A 16076-nucleotide genomic window follows, 5' to 3' on the forward strand; every position below is an offset into this window, starting at 1 on the left:
ATGTTTCATCCGTTGTCACAAATCAAGGCAAAAACTCGGGTTTGTTATGCTTGATCATCTTCAAACACTGATCCGAATCATAAAGTCGTCGTTGTTTTTGGTCAAAAGTGAGCTCGCGCCGCACCCGCTTAACACAGAGCTTTCTCATACCCAAATATTCGTGAATGATATGATGTACACGTTCAGTTGATATCTTTAGAGTGTCTGCTATTTCATTCAATTTCTATTTATGGTCATTCAGAATTATTTTGTTAATTTTTTTAATGCTTTCGTCGGTAACAACTTCTTTTGAGCGTCCACATCGTTCACCGTCTTCGGTGCTCATTTTCCCACGTCTAAACTTAACATACCAATCCTTGATGGTTGACTGTACTTTTTCCCTTCAAAAACCAATATTTTATCAACACGCGAAATTCCTTTTCTCAATAACAAAAGTTGTTTCATTCAAAATGCTATAATTCTCAAAATAATGATCCGACAGCTGTCAAATTTATACATCTTTTGAGGGTTAGGGCTAATTAAAAAAGTATGGATTTAATTCTAGTAGAGCCATCTATGTGTCAGGCTGGGGATTTTTCAACTCTACTATTACATGTAATAAAACTTTATTATTAAATTTAACGCATTATTATGTATTATATATGCAAAATGTAATATATATGCAAAATGCATAGCTACTTATGACTAAAATATATTGGAAAATGATCTTTGTGTACTATCCAACAATTATATAATGCTATATGTTGAATTGGTTTACTTTAATTTCAAAAAACTCGTATCGACAAAATTTAAAAAATTCACTAAAAATCGCTAAATTACTTTTAAATTTAAATTCAAAATGTTATAAATAATGAGTTGGGGAACCAGATTGGTCACCAGTTGGTTTTTGGAAGTTAATTTATTCATATAATTTATATTAAAGTCAAAATTTTGTCACTGTAGAAATCTGAGATTTTTATGTAAAACTGAATTAAGTGACCAGATATAAAGAGACCCACAAGCCTCTCTAGATCTGGATACATCAAAATGTGTTATGTTAGCGAAATCGCATTACTTGTGACAGAGTTAAATTAATGGATTGGTCAGGTTCGAATAGCTCACAATAAACAATTGCAGCACCTTTCTTGGCACCAATGCGGGCTTTGAAATAATTTGTGCAGTTTCTTCCGTCCTCCATCAAGGATTATTTTTCCATACTATTATCGTGATTCAGTTTTAATTCCACAAGTCATTCTCTTCGAAAACGGTTTTTTTTGTTTCAGCATCGATTGACTAAAGGAATCGCATTCGCTTTGCTTTTAATATCCCATTTTATGTTTTTGTCTCAAAACTGCTTTACAATCTATATTTAGTATATTTAGTTGCAAGATTTATCATTCTGTTTCGATATTTTCAGGGACAAGGTTCGTTTTATCTAATACTGGCGTTTTAAGGATTAATCGCCAAAAACAGCATAGAATTTTTGATGAGAATTTTACTTCGAGGATTTCCATCTTCAAAGCGAAATGATTTTTGACTGATATAAGGAATTATGCTTATTTAGAGAATTGTGTGAACTTTACCTTTCAAATGCATTATAATAGAGCTTCATAATAGAGATTCATAATAAGTATTACTAGAATTATTCGAATTTAAAGCTATTTAATAACCAAAAACCCTACTCTATGCCCAATCATATTTAACATAATATATTAATTTTACGATGGAACGATTTACATCAATTACATCTTACACTAGAGACGCTTAGTACAATTTAAATATAAAAATTAATTTATTACTACTGTCCTGTTCTACTTCAATATAAACTACTAAGTATTACAACTTCACTTAAGTTAAAGTGCGTGTGGTTTGGTTCGTTTCAATCTGCATATTTCCTGCGTGTTGCCCAGTAACTATATTACTTCTATGATTTCGTAACCTTATTTCATGTTTTAAGATGCAATGTCGGATAACTTCGTAAATTAATTTGATTTCGATATCACGATGCAGTTTGTCGTTTATTACATAGTGATATGCATTGGTAATTAATCGTAGAGCTTTCATTTAATAGTGGTGGATTACTAGTTGATTTCAGGTTATATCCAATCTCTTTGAATTTAGGTATTTAGGTCAAGTGACATAATTGGATTTTTGTCATTTCACGGCAACGCAAAATTAAAATGGACAGATTTGAAGAAGTATTTTAAAGTCTCTAGTTCATTTATAGATCTTACAAGTACTGTTTTATTTGCTGTTGGTATACCAGTAATGTAGAGCAGATACAGGGGTGGTCTTATGACAACGCCCTGGAGAAATAATCTATCTGAATATATATATATATATATATATATATATATATAGATATAGTTTATATCATAGTTTCTCATCATCATATAATAATCAAATAAGATCCGCGCCTACCTAATTATTGAATATATTGTTCTATTAATTACTGAATATATTAACGTTGTATTGAACTCATATTTAAAATTAGAACTTTCCTGACGGACAAATTGTACATCAGAGCTAAACCATCATTTCACATTATTTTTTACATGTGGTGCTCATAGCAAACTATTGGGTGTTGGATTACTTTAAAAGTTTATTTATAATTAGTTTTCATTTTGAAATCCAAAAGGCTGACAGAAAGAATTCAAAATATCAAAGACAGTAATGGAGGATGCGTTGATTAAATTATTTATAGAAACTGATAATATTATAATTAATATATTACGTAAGAATTATATCGACAGTATAATAATTCATTTTTTTAAAGAATTACTTTTTAAAGAAACATCCTCAAGTTAATCGGCCTTGAGATAAGACGGCAAGGCAATCTCGTTTTATAGATCTCCATTAAATTAATAAAGTTATTCGGTACAGTAATTAATATCAAGTAACGGGTTATGGGTGTCATCAAGCCGGGACCCTTAATTTCCTGGAAACATCTCGTCGAGCCATCAGAACCGCTTAGAAGAATCGTCTCCACGCAAGAACGGATCGGACAACGTGTTCAGCACGTGCCGTACGTGGCGCGAAACAGCGCTCAAAGTGGCGTGAAGGTGTCGTCTTCGGTTTTAGGTTTAGGAATTAATTTTAGTTTTAGGTTTTAGGTTTCCGGAAATTGCTGCTCATTAACAGGCGCAGATATCACCCCAAGCGGTTGTTAATTTCCCTGCTCTATTAATAAATGTAGATGAAAGAGAAGGTCATGATCTTGCATCAGCTTAACGATGTTTTTTTGCCCCCGTCGCGATAATGAAAGGAACTTATGTTAAAATTAAATTATAATTTAAGAAAAAAAATCTCGTTAAAATATCCTGGTTAGTGCTGTGATTGTGTAATGTATAGTATAATGTTAATTGTTGAATAAATTGATTTATATAATAAACTAGCTGGTACCCGCACTCTTCACTGAGCATAGGATACAAATTGAAGGAATTATGGAGTTCTGGAATCCAGGTGTAAAATAAGAACAAAATCATTTATTTAATAACGATAATAATAATAAACTTAATTAATAAGTTTGAATGAACTGATTGCATGTATTTTAACATAGTTGATGTCTGTGTGGATGGCATCAGCTATGTAATCATCAAACCTCTGCTAATATAAGCAATCGTTAGCTAACATAAATAAAATATTACTCAGGGATTCTAAACTTTATTTTCTTCTTTTTATTCTTTATTTCTTCGTTTTGCTCTTCTTTTGTGAAAGTGAGCAGATCCCAAAGGATAAGGAGATAATTCAAAGGTTCATTGTACAGCTCAACAACAGGAGCCTTGGCACTACTACAGCGCATTTCTCAGTTTTTGTCATTCAATTTTTAACTAATATTTACGAGTTTCTCTAGGTTCTTCAGCGAGTTTAATGATATTTTGAATTAGGTTGTTTCATTTGTTTATTCCTAACTCTAGATGTAAGCCTCTCTTCTTTCTCTTGACTGAATGTATTAATTTAATTGCATATGTTCGTCACTATATTTTATTAAACTAATAAAAAGAAAACGTCAATCTATCAATGTTTTGAACAATAACGGGCGCAACAAAAATAAGATTAGGTAACTTTGTTACGATATCTATTGAGAAATTGCTGGTTTTCATCATTTCAACTAATTAAAAGTGGCGATTTTAAGTAATGTGGCATATATACATGGCATATAGAAAATCACTTCAGTAAGTAATCTCCTGTATAAAATACTATTTTAATTAATTAGTTCTATTTTAAAGTTTATTCTATATGTGTTCAAAAATCAGATTGGATGTTGTTAGACGTTTTAGTTTACGCACTTCACTGTCACTTCGCATATTTAGCTTATGAACTCGCTAATCATATCATGGGCATCATGTCATCAATAACATTGGGATGCACTAAGACTGTTTCGAAGTACTTCACATTAACACGTTGAATTACAGTAGTTATTAGTTCTAGAGGAATATCGCATTGTATTACTTCATTTGAAATATAGCATGGAGCATCGACAATGTCAGTATTATCAGAATGGCTTAACACAACACTTTATATTGGAACCGTTGTATAATGTATAATGTATAATATGAGACTTGCTAGCTGTTCTCCATAGTTGAATTGCATATGATTAAATAGGCTTGAGTATAGGTTTATACAATAATATCTTTTTATCTAATGATAACTTGGATTTGCGCCCGATAAGCCAATATATTTAGTAGAGTTTAAGTACAAGTTGTAGCGATCTTGAGGCATGTCGAATTTTATATCATGGAATAACTGTCAACAAAGTATCCAGAAATATAATCCCAGATGTTGAATACGGGCGGGGTGCCAGCAGCGCCAACTAGAACACGATAACGAATAGCTTGCAACCCCGAGACGTTTATCTGGGATGTTATTGCAGGGTATTTCCGATCATTCAGTAACCGACCATCGTTTGGTTTAGACGTGCCACCATCGACTGCCCAATCCTCATCACCAGGTAACACCGCTGCCATTTAACACGAAAATACATCTATTTTGTATTTTCCACATTTTTATATTACTTCAATAAATAACGCTCACATAATGTAAACACCACTGTTTCATTTCGTTTTACCTCCATTCACCAAGCCATATCAATTTACCCATTTGCGCCCGATAAGCCAATATATTTAGTAGAGTTTAAGTACAAGTTGTTTGCATTTGGCGAGTATGAGATTCTGCCAAGCTAGGCGTGAATAACCAAATTCGAGAGCTGTAAAACTTATGGTATGAAAACCTTAAGAATTATCAAACAACACAGACTCTCAAAGAATTTCCACGTAGCTTAACAGTTGAGAATTAAGTGTTTCCTGGCCTTAACAGGCGATGGGAAAGATTCAGAAGGAGATAAATTAGCTACCAGGTAAAGAAGGAAGAGTTTTCTGTTCCTTACTATCAATGGTGATGAAAAGTGAATATATTTCGACAATCTTAAGAGCTGAAAGTAATGGGTTAGTTCAAGAGAGCAATCCAAATTGATATCGAAGCAGAATATTTATAGCCTATATATTTATAGTCTTGCTGTGCATGTGGTTGGTTCATCAGGGTACAGTCACTAATACATCATCACTAATTAGCAACGGACGTAAGGATAATGCTCAGCCACACGTTGCAAGAATTGTGACGACAATATTGCAGCTGAATGGCATCTACCGAACCCAGTGAACCCATTAGACATTGCAAGCAAATCTCATGTCATAACTTAATGCAAATTTTAATTTTGTGTTTTGAACAATCTGTAAACATTCTGTATTACTTCCATAAGCTACCGTCGACCAAAAAATTTTATACCTTGCTTATAAGGAAACAGTATCCTGTGCTTGGAAGATTTTACATATAATTTACTTTCAACATATAATTCAATACACATATAATTTACTTCAGTAATACATTCAAATTGAAAAAAAAAATCAATATCAAAGAGTTTAAGAGGCTGGATATAAATTCACGTCACCATTCATATAGTTATAAAAATATATAATTCCAGTGATAATGTATTTGATCTTAAATTTATAATAAAATATATTTGGGCAACGTTCAGGAATTATTGTGCATTTATTTAAGGAATATATTATTGGAATATTGAAGATTTTATATCAAACAATTCAATTGCCATATATTTTTTTTAAATTCAGGTAACTTTTCAGGAGACACTCCAAATTGTATTCTACATTTATTATTATTTCTAATTGGCTGTCTATATCATATCCATCAAGCTCTAATAAACGATGATTTAATCGTACGATGATTAAGACATATATACTGGAGGGTGAATGTTTATATATGGGGTATATATAACTTAGCAAGATCATATCGAAAGTTCGATAAGCTAGAGGACCTAGGACGCCAGATGGTTGATTAAATTTCTGCATCCATATAATATGCTTAAGTGTAATTACACTTTATATATAACGAAACAAAGATTGATATTTATTGATTATGAATAATTTCTCATTGATGCTTTGATAAAAGAAGTGATTTTGAATGAGGATTTTATGGATTTTCGGAAGTATTTTTGTTTCTTTCAAAAGTATATTCTATACTATAATTTTTAAAATACATTCATTATTTTATCTTTCACTTCTAAGAGAAAATGTGTTTATTAAATAAGATTGATCTTAACAATATGTTTTTAGAATATTTGTTAAAAAAACTGGACGATTAAGTCCGAACTTGGAGTAAAATATATCATTAAACCAAATTTAAACTTTTAGCTCTTTATTTAGATAACAGAAATATTAATCAAGGAATTTTTGTTGTTGGGGTGATAGGATAACTTAGAATTTTTTAAAAAGCTTTTACCCTTAATGGTTCAACTCGATCGAATAGCGTTAAACTACCCGCTTTTCTGTCATGTCGCACATTTAGTTGTTTAACAATGACATTGTGGTGCACTAACGGTCTTTCCTACTCAACACAAATACTTTTAATTATACTATTTATGGGTTCCAAAAACATATCGTGCTGGATCATTTCGATAGAGACACAGTACGGAGCATTGACAATTGCATGCATTACTTTAATTATTAACCGTTCAATGATATCTACATTAAACTTGCTATAAATACTCCATAATTGGATTCCATATGACCAAATAGGCATAAGTTCGAGTATTGTCTTTCCAAGTATTCAAGTATTATAGTATATACATTGTTATCTAATGACAATTTAATCAACCAATACATTTTATATAGTTTAAGACCTTATAGAAAGTTGTTTTCGTTTAATTAGGTGTCGACCTAGATGCATGTCAATATATTATATATTATTATTCATATTATGTGGATACCATCCACTTGTAAAAGTTCTACACAAAATAAGAGTTGAATTGATTTTGTTTTATTTCCACCATGCTTTCAGTAATTATTTTATTGAGGTGTTCCTTGATGCTGTTATTGGATATTCGTGTGATGCTGTTTTTCCCGCCTATGTTGCCATGTGTGACTCCTGAATAGATTGGGTGTAATTCAGTCTATTGTCGCGTAATAGCCTTTTATTTTTGAGAAGTCAGAAGTTCCTTTAAGTTGACCTGCTACATTTTTCAAAGATCTGAGATATATCCAAGTATGTAGCAGAATAATATCTTTTGGCATATAAGTCTAGATCTACATTGTTTACTAGTCTATACAATTGTTGTGTAGGTCTGCGTTTAGGTGTCATTCCTGTATTACATATGCCGATTTTTGCTAGTTTTGGTAGTGCCAGCCAGTCCCTCTTCCTAACAGGTCAATTGAAAAGTCCCCAGCCCACCATAGTAAAACACATTTTTTTTGGCAAAATTAGTTTTTTTTTATTCAACATAATTCCCTTCAAAGGTTATACACTTATTATAGCGACCCTCCAACTTTTCGATGCAATTTTTGTAGTACGATATATTATTTGCTTCAAAATAGGCCTTAGTTTTGGCGATCACCTCTTCATTCGACGAAAATATCTTCCCAGTGAGCATTCTTTTGAGATCTGAGAACAGGAAATAGTCGCTGGGATCCAGATCTGCAGAAAACGGTGGATGAGGAAGCAATTCGAAGCCCAATTTATGGATTGTTGCCATCGTTTTCAGTGACTTGTGACACGGTGCACTTTCTTTTTCTTGAAATTCGGCCGTGTGCGATTTTGTCCTGCAACCGCCCAATAACGCTATGTAATAGTCGCAGTTGATGGTCTTTCCTTTTTCAAGGTAGTCAATGAAAATTATTCCATGCGCACCACAAAATACAGACGTCATAACTTTACCAGCCGACTGTTGCGTTTTCCCACGCTTTGAAGCGGATTCATCGTGTGCAGTTCACTCGGATGACTGTCGATTGGACTTCGAAGTGAAATAATAGAGCCATGTTTCGTCAATTGTCATATATTGATGCAAAAGCTCGGGTTTATTATTCTTGATCATCTTCAAAGACTACTCCGAATCACCCACTCGTCGTTGTTTTTGTCAAAAGTGAGCTCGCGCGGCACCCACTTTGCACAGAACTTTCTCATACCCAAATATTCGTGAATAATACGATGTACACGTTCAGTTGATATCTTTAAAGTGTCTGCTATTTCATTCAGTTTTAATTTACGGTCATTAAAACACTTATTAGGAACCTTTATCTGTATCAACAAAGGAACTACTGTTTTATATATCGGCAATAATCAACTTTGGTTCTAGTTTAAAGTTTCTCTTTATCATTCATGTTTTATATGGCTCTGATCAGTCCAGCGAACTTCGCCACTCGTGCGGTTTATGGAGTTTTTGCAAAGTATAATCTTAACTTTGTGATCTAAGTGATGTAATCATCTCCGACCCCCCTGCAAAAAATAATATTACCAAACTGAAATTAATATATTGGAATAATATTTTGTTTTCGTATTATATTATTAAACCTCCCTAAAAACGTAATTATCGGTAATATACTGGGAATTTGGTAGAAGTTTTAATACATAAAAAAATTAATCTAAAATCCCGACTGATCTTAACCAAATACTTTTGGCGGACGATCGTGCCTCATTCATTGTAAATTGTCCGAAATTGAATCGGAATCCATACGGACATTTCCCGGTGTAAACTGGCCAGATTAATAGAGTTCGTGTGGCCGAAAACGTTTCAGTTGCCCGACTCGCAGGAACAACAACATCATCTGTCCGGGGAATATCAATTATTCTAATCCCAATAACTCTATTTCATGAACATGTCCCCTTTTTCGACCTGCGCTCGCACGCCTCTGTGTGTGTGTGTATGTGTGTACTCGCCCTGATAGCATTCGAACAGTTGTATTATCTAAATATATGGAAGCGTTCTGTCGGTTCCGCCGGTAATGGTATTATCGAAAATTTGGTATGTGCGTTATGTCGTTACCGGTTAAAAGGAATTACGATTTTACGTTTTGGGTTCGATCAATCTTCCACATCTGTTTATTTTAGAGATAGGAACAACCTCTCCAATGTTCCATGTTTCTTCTGTAAATCGATATTGTTTAATCAGCCTGTGTTACATATACGTATACAAATATTTTGCCACTACACTATTCCATTCAATTACATAAAGTTTTGTTATTATTCTTCTTTTCATGGTAGGTTCAGTGTTTCATTGTCCCTTTATTCCCATTATTCCGTTATAATTATTGGGTATTATAACCATATAAAGCAGGTGCTCATAGTAGTAGACTACTCATTGGGGATATAAGTCAAGAAGTTTTAACAAACAAAATTGTTAGAGACATAAGACAAAATCGGATATTATTATAAAAATGAAATTTATTAAGTTGTAAATGTCGAGCATATGGGCCTATAAATTAATATTAAAAGTTTTACAATAGATGGTGTTTCTGTGTCGTATGTGGTACATTTGACAATTTTTTCACTCAGACAGAACTAAAAAACGTTTTTGATCGTTTTGGTTTTGGAGATTTTGAAATAGCTAGAAGGATAAAAGCTAGCGATAGAACAAGGAGTATCCAAAATAAACCGATCTCTAAAAAGCTCCAATTTTCATTAAGGCAGTTTCTGGTCTCAAATAACAATTTTGTTTAGCTGAAGTTTAGTTACATATTGGTTTATTTATGAAGATGATTCTGTAAGCTATATTCACTTTAAGAAAAATGGAAATCTGCTTAATCTAAAGTTTTCCTGAAATACCATCCTTTTCTTTGTGAGATTTTGCACTCTTGTCTAGGATAATCACAAATATTAAACAATCACAAACATAAATTCACGACCATGACCCAGCAGGATTCAAACCCGCGACTATCGCGCCAGCAGTATTACTTTTTGTTTGTACTGATAGTTAATACTTATCCACTAAAATTCTATGTTTGCACTTCACAGGTCCAAATGGACCAATCTCTTTGAGATTTAATCTTCCGGTACTTGATAAACTTGATATTTGTAATTTTATCTACTATTGAGATGAATGTCAAGGAATGTGGTGAATTCTGCTTGAGTAATTGGGGATGTTTCAAGTGATGATTCTTCAAACTTTATTATATCATATCTTCATCTCAAAACTACTCTCCCCTTTATATTAGAAAGTTATTGAAAGACGATTCGTTAATTGTATGAATCTTATTTTAATGATATAATCAGATAATTTGAAATAGCTGAATACGCTGAGTGAAAAAATGTACTAAAAGAATCTTACTATAAAGTTTATATATATCCACTAATTAGATGAAGGCGTGAAGCTCAAAAACATTCAGTGTTATTGTTAAGTATTTAAAATTGGGTGAAAAATAAACACATTTTTATGTTATAAAGTGAAATTGAGTCATAATCCTTTCATTAAGCAGTTATGCATATCGATGTCCTCTCTAACGAATTTGATCTTATATAAACTATATATAGAAAACCACCCTATAACCCCCATGGTCTTATTGTTAGTTTAATGTCCGCATTAACAAGCGAAAAAGGGTTGTTAAATAAATAAAATAACCCTTTTGGCCCATTAAATAGAGATGTTATTTTAATAGAGATATATAACTTTATATTGACGTTTAAATGTGTTTCGAATGAAGTCGTGAAGGAAATGAAGCCTGACCAAACAAATTATCTCGGTTTGTTCGGTTAAAACTTCCGGGCGCAGGAGATGGGGGTTTACTCGTTAAAAAAATTACAGTTTCTAATATTGAATTACACGTTTATCATATAAAAGAATGGGTTTATTCGATTTTTTGACGTTTAACCCTATTTGGGGGAATCGTTAAGTTATTTCCCTTTTAATAGAGGAGCTTCTTTTCTGTTTTTTTTTTGTTCGGTCTAAATATAGACATTTATTACGTAATATATTTTTACTACCTAATATATTTTAGCACTTAACTAATAAAGTCATATTAATAGGACATATAGACATATTATAGTCCTCGGGACTATTGTCTACCAGCTCATTGGGATGATTATGCTTTGTCGAATTTGACTTTGTTGCCTATAACAATGATAATTCCGAACAATCACAAACGTAACGTGGCCACCTAATAAAAGTATATATAATAAATGCAATGTGGCCAATGCGAAGCTTTGAAACTAAAAATGTTATCAGTTGAACGTACCTATTTGTTGAAAAGTACCATGCATTCTTACACTGTTCTTACCAACAGAGCAAAAATGAGAAAAACATCAAACAATTATCTTTAGAATGCACAGGAATCTTTGATTTCTCTCCTGTGGGTTAGCTGTGGTTTAATATATATAATCTTTAAATTAATTTTAAAGGAATTGTAACAGATGGTGTTACTATGTATTAAATCGCACCGGATAGATTTGTAACCAACTTCATGTTGAAACCTCAATAACAGGTTTCACTTTTCAGTATGTGACATTTCGTCGAAGTCTCAATATTTTATAGATAATATAAGAAAATATAAGAAATAAGATATTCTTCAGTGCCTTGAAAATGACTGAATTTGTATTGGAAGAATAAGCCGGCTGAAGGTCATCGAATGTTGTGTGAAGCTTAGAAAACAAAGAGCGTTCTATACATCTAAAAAATGTTGAAGACGAGAATTTGACGGCATTACTCGATGATGGACCGTGTAAAACACAAGAACGTGCAAAATTGTAGGAGTAATAAAAGGAACTATTTTCAATTGCTTGGATTACATGGGAATAACCCAAAAGTTTGCATGTGTTGTGTGGTATGTGTAACTGTAGAACCAGAAAGTTTATTTGCATCGTATTGTTAATGATGACGAAAAGTGGGTCTACTACATGGAGACCACCTGGTAATGCCTCAACAGAAAATCTGAATGATTCATGGGTCCAAGCTAATGCTCTGTATTTGGTGGGTTTAGCTTGGTGTATTATATTGTGTTGATGAGTTTGAGCATAGCACTTTCCGAATAACGTTATCCAGTATGACAAGCTCGAATACCTATAAAAAATGCCAATGAAAACGTACTTGGAGACAAAAAAATGCTACCCCACCCGCCGCATCCTCCAGACCTTCCTCCTTCTAATTAGTACATGTTCATACATTTGAGTCGTGACTGACAACGCTTCACTTCTTATGCAGATATATTCTTGTTTACATAACCTCCCAAATGAAAATGGAATTTGTCACTGAATATTACTTTATGTTATGTTTAAGTCCAGATCCCAGCATGGATTCATTCAGTGTAGTTGTTTACTCACTTTTTGCAAATTGGTACTGATACCATCTAGTAATTAACGAATATTGTTTTAATGAATTTCTTTAAAAGGCGCAGCACTATAAAAATCATCATTCTCAAAATTTACTTTTAATGTAAAGGGGCATTGAATTACCAAATATTTTCCTTTACCAATCAAGATTCATTGCACTGCCCCAGATTAACTATTGTCACACAGTTCAAGTCATACGTCAAATTATATATTATAATATAATAAAATATAAACCTTTCCCCATAAGACACCTTGTATATACGATAAAAACTTTAGTTACTTTAAATATATAAAATTATATTTCTTGCGTTATTTGTTATGTCTTAGTAATTTTATGCTATTATACATGGTAACAGCTATATATGTGATATTTCTCGTATATTATCAGTTGGTCCTTTCGACGAGTTTTTATGTCATATACTTCTTGTAATTTCTGTATTTGTATTGATCTTATATTACTCGCTTCAAAACATATATGTCGTACGTTAGAATTTGACACTCTACAGAAATATTTATAATTATTTAGAAAACAATGTAAAATCTAAAAAATCAGTTTCATTAACGAACAAACAGATGGAAAAAGTATTAAGTATAAGTTTACATTTCTTCAATTTAAAATGGCATACTTGCAAAAAAATTGAGGCAACAATTAAAACATTATCCATCAGCTTCTACAACATGGTGATATCGTGTCAAAAGAACGACGTTGGTGTTTTCCATTTTCACACTTTTTTAGTATTTCGAAACCATTTACCAACTGCATCGACAAAACCAAATTGTAATAAGAAGCCGTTATGCTTGCTAGGGTGGGCTATTACTATCCTATTACTTTTGACGCCTTTGGAATTATTTTCTTCAGACTTTTTTCCTCCTAGTCATTCCTGGACAATCGGAATCACCACTTTTAAATAATTGAAACTAAAACGGACACTGTAAGTTTAAAAACGTGTGTCATGGGCTTCGGCAGCAGATCTGTCCAAATCAAACCAGAAATGTAATAAATACCGAAAATGCAAATGGGAGTATTCCATAATTAGCGTCCGTCGACCCATCGAATTTAACAGTTGGGTTAGGTTGTTTAACAGTTGTTTAAATTGATATTTCGATTTCATTTTCATTATAGGCATTGATGATCAAAATACATGCAAACACCTTATAATAAAGATGATCAGATTTCAAACACTAATCAACGATATATGCGCTACTTTCCACTGTTTCCTCCAAGCACTTGTTTACATTGTTCCTTCGCATTTTCACCATAGATATCGTTGATCAAAATACATACAAACAACTAACAATAGCAATAGCAATGATCAGTATTTTAAATATTTTTTTTATTTAAAACTGATATGTTGGTATCGACTATTTGAAAAATCACATTATTATGGTTAATGCAATAGTTTATAAATTAAATAACAATCATTAACTACACAATTAAATATGCAAATATTGATGATGTACTAAATGAATAAACAATGAGTTTAACTAGAATATTAAATGAGCCGTGCCGAGCAACGTTATGCAGCAGTATTTAATCGAGACTGGGTTTACACAAAAAGGTTGCCGTATTTGAAATAATGTCAGTTCGAAATTTAATTTGCTTTTGTCCATCTGGATGTTGAAACAACAGTGTTGTCACTCATCGGTTCGACGTACCTTTCGGCGAGGTGCGTTATTTTTTCCCCTCCACAAAATATCACCAACTGTTAAAAGCACATCTATCGTTGGATCTATTTTCCCAGCCCATAAATATTTTGCCGCCATATTTATCAAGCACACGTCGAACGGTAAAGGTAAGGGAGAAATGAGCCGTATTTTAAAGTTGGGCATTTTTAAAAATTCACCATAGTTTTTTTTTGATGAAAAATGCTTTCGGCAACACATTTTCAATTTATAGTTTCTCGTAAAAGGGATATGGCTGTTGGCATTTATTTTGAAGCATCAAAATCTATAATTATTCCATAAATCACTATGTTGCTTGTACTCGTTTAAAATTATGTTGTTTAAAAATTATAATAAATTTCACAGGGTATTAAATATCAGCTTTCAGTAATTCGAGGAGTATAAGTAGTAGAATTCAGGATTGTAAAATTTTATCAGCGTAACGAGATTACTATGTAATTTATTGTGTTAAAGTTACAAATTATTAGTTACAAATCGGTCTGTGTCTTGTAAAATGTGTTGGTTTCAAAATAAAGTAAATAGCTGATTATTACTTTTTCCCAACTTTCTTTCAGGAAATTTAACAAGTCTAATAGATAAGATAATATATCTGCGAAAGACGTAGACTGGTAAATTCCCACAAAACTATTACACAACTTATCTTATATATATATATATATATATATATTGATTATTGTACCTTTTATTACAACAGAACAGTAGTAATATATATATATATATATATCCGTTTATATAACTGAAAATATATTCCAGTACTTAAACAAAGTAGGTTAGTGAATAGTTTCAATAAATAGTTGAAGAAAACTGATTTGGTAAAGTTATTAAATTATTAAATAACGATTTGACCTATCTAATTTCTTGTTTTTCTTATTTCTGAAAGATTACTAACATTAGCATGAAATATTTTTAAATGTATATGAACCAATCGTTCCGTAAAAATCAAATTTTGTTTTAATAAACTACTATATGAAAGAATACTACTATATGAATAGTTTTATAACATTACTTTATTAGCACATTTTAATATTATATTAGATTATTATAATGGCTTGAGTAAAAATAATTTCAAACACCAGTCAACGGTATATGTGCCGTTTGTGTCACTGATTTTTATCACTTTCCACTTATTCTCTCGTTGTAGTCCGAGATCACCGACTAAACTAAGTGAAGTTCTCTTTAGAAGATTTTTTTTTAAATCAACTTTACACTATTAATACCGCTATGCAGAGACCAATACAATAGGTTAGTTAGATGGGGCAATATCACGGCAATACAGTGGATGTATCGAAACTTCCCAGTCCCTTTCCATTTTTATCAAGTCAATAAAGATACATCTTGTCATGAAGGAAGACAACATCTTTCCTATTAATCAATTCTGGTCGTGTTTTTTTATGAACTCTTCTTTCCTGATTTTATATGCTCATTCAGTTACATTTTTCGACGAATCAAATTATTAAAGTATTGTATGTATTTTTAACTATAAAAAATGACAATGAAAAAATCTGCTTTCGGTTAATTTTATACTTTTACAAACTGCAATTGGCAATATATCAATTATGTGTTATCTATAAAACATCGCATTACGCAAGAGACAGAATAGATCAGACTCAGAATCAAATAACTGCAACAAATGAAGACCTCGACGTTAAATGGATTTACGAAGTTATCCTAGATTTCGTCTCAAAACATGAAGTAAGGGCACTAAATCACAGCAACGTAGAACCAAAGCAGCTAAAGGCCAATACACAGGAAATCAATATAATGCAGCAAACCAATCCACAAGAACTGATGTATTTATCTCAAAGTCT

This window comes from Rhynchophorus ferrugineus, unplaced genomic scaffold (genome assembly GCF_030347505.1).
Source record: "Rhynchophorus ferrugineus isolate W39M unplaced genomic scaffold, kcgeb_rfMv2 rfM1, whole genome shotgun sequence".
Taxonomy (NCBI): Eukaryota; Metazoa; Arthropoda; class Insecta; order Coleoptera; family Curculionidae; genus Rhynchophorus; species Rhynchophorus ferrugineus.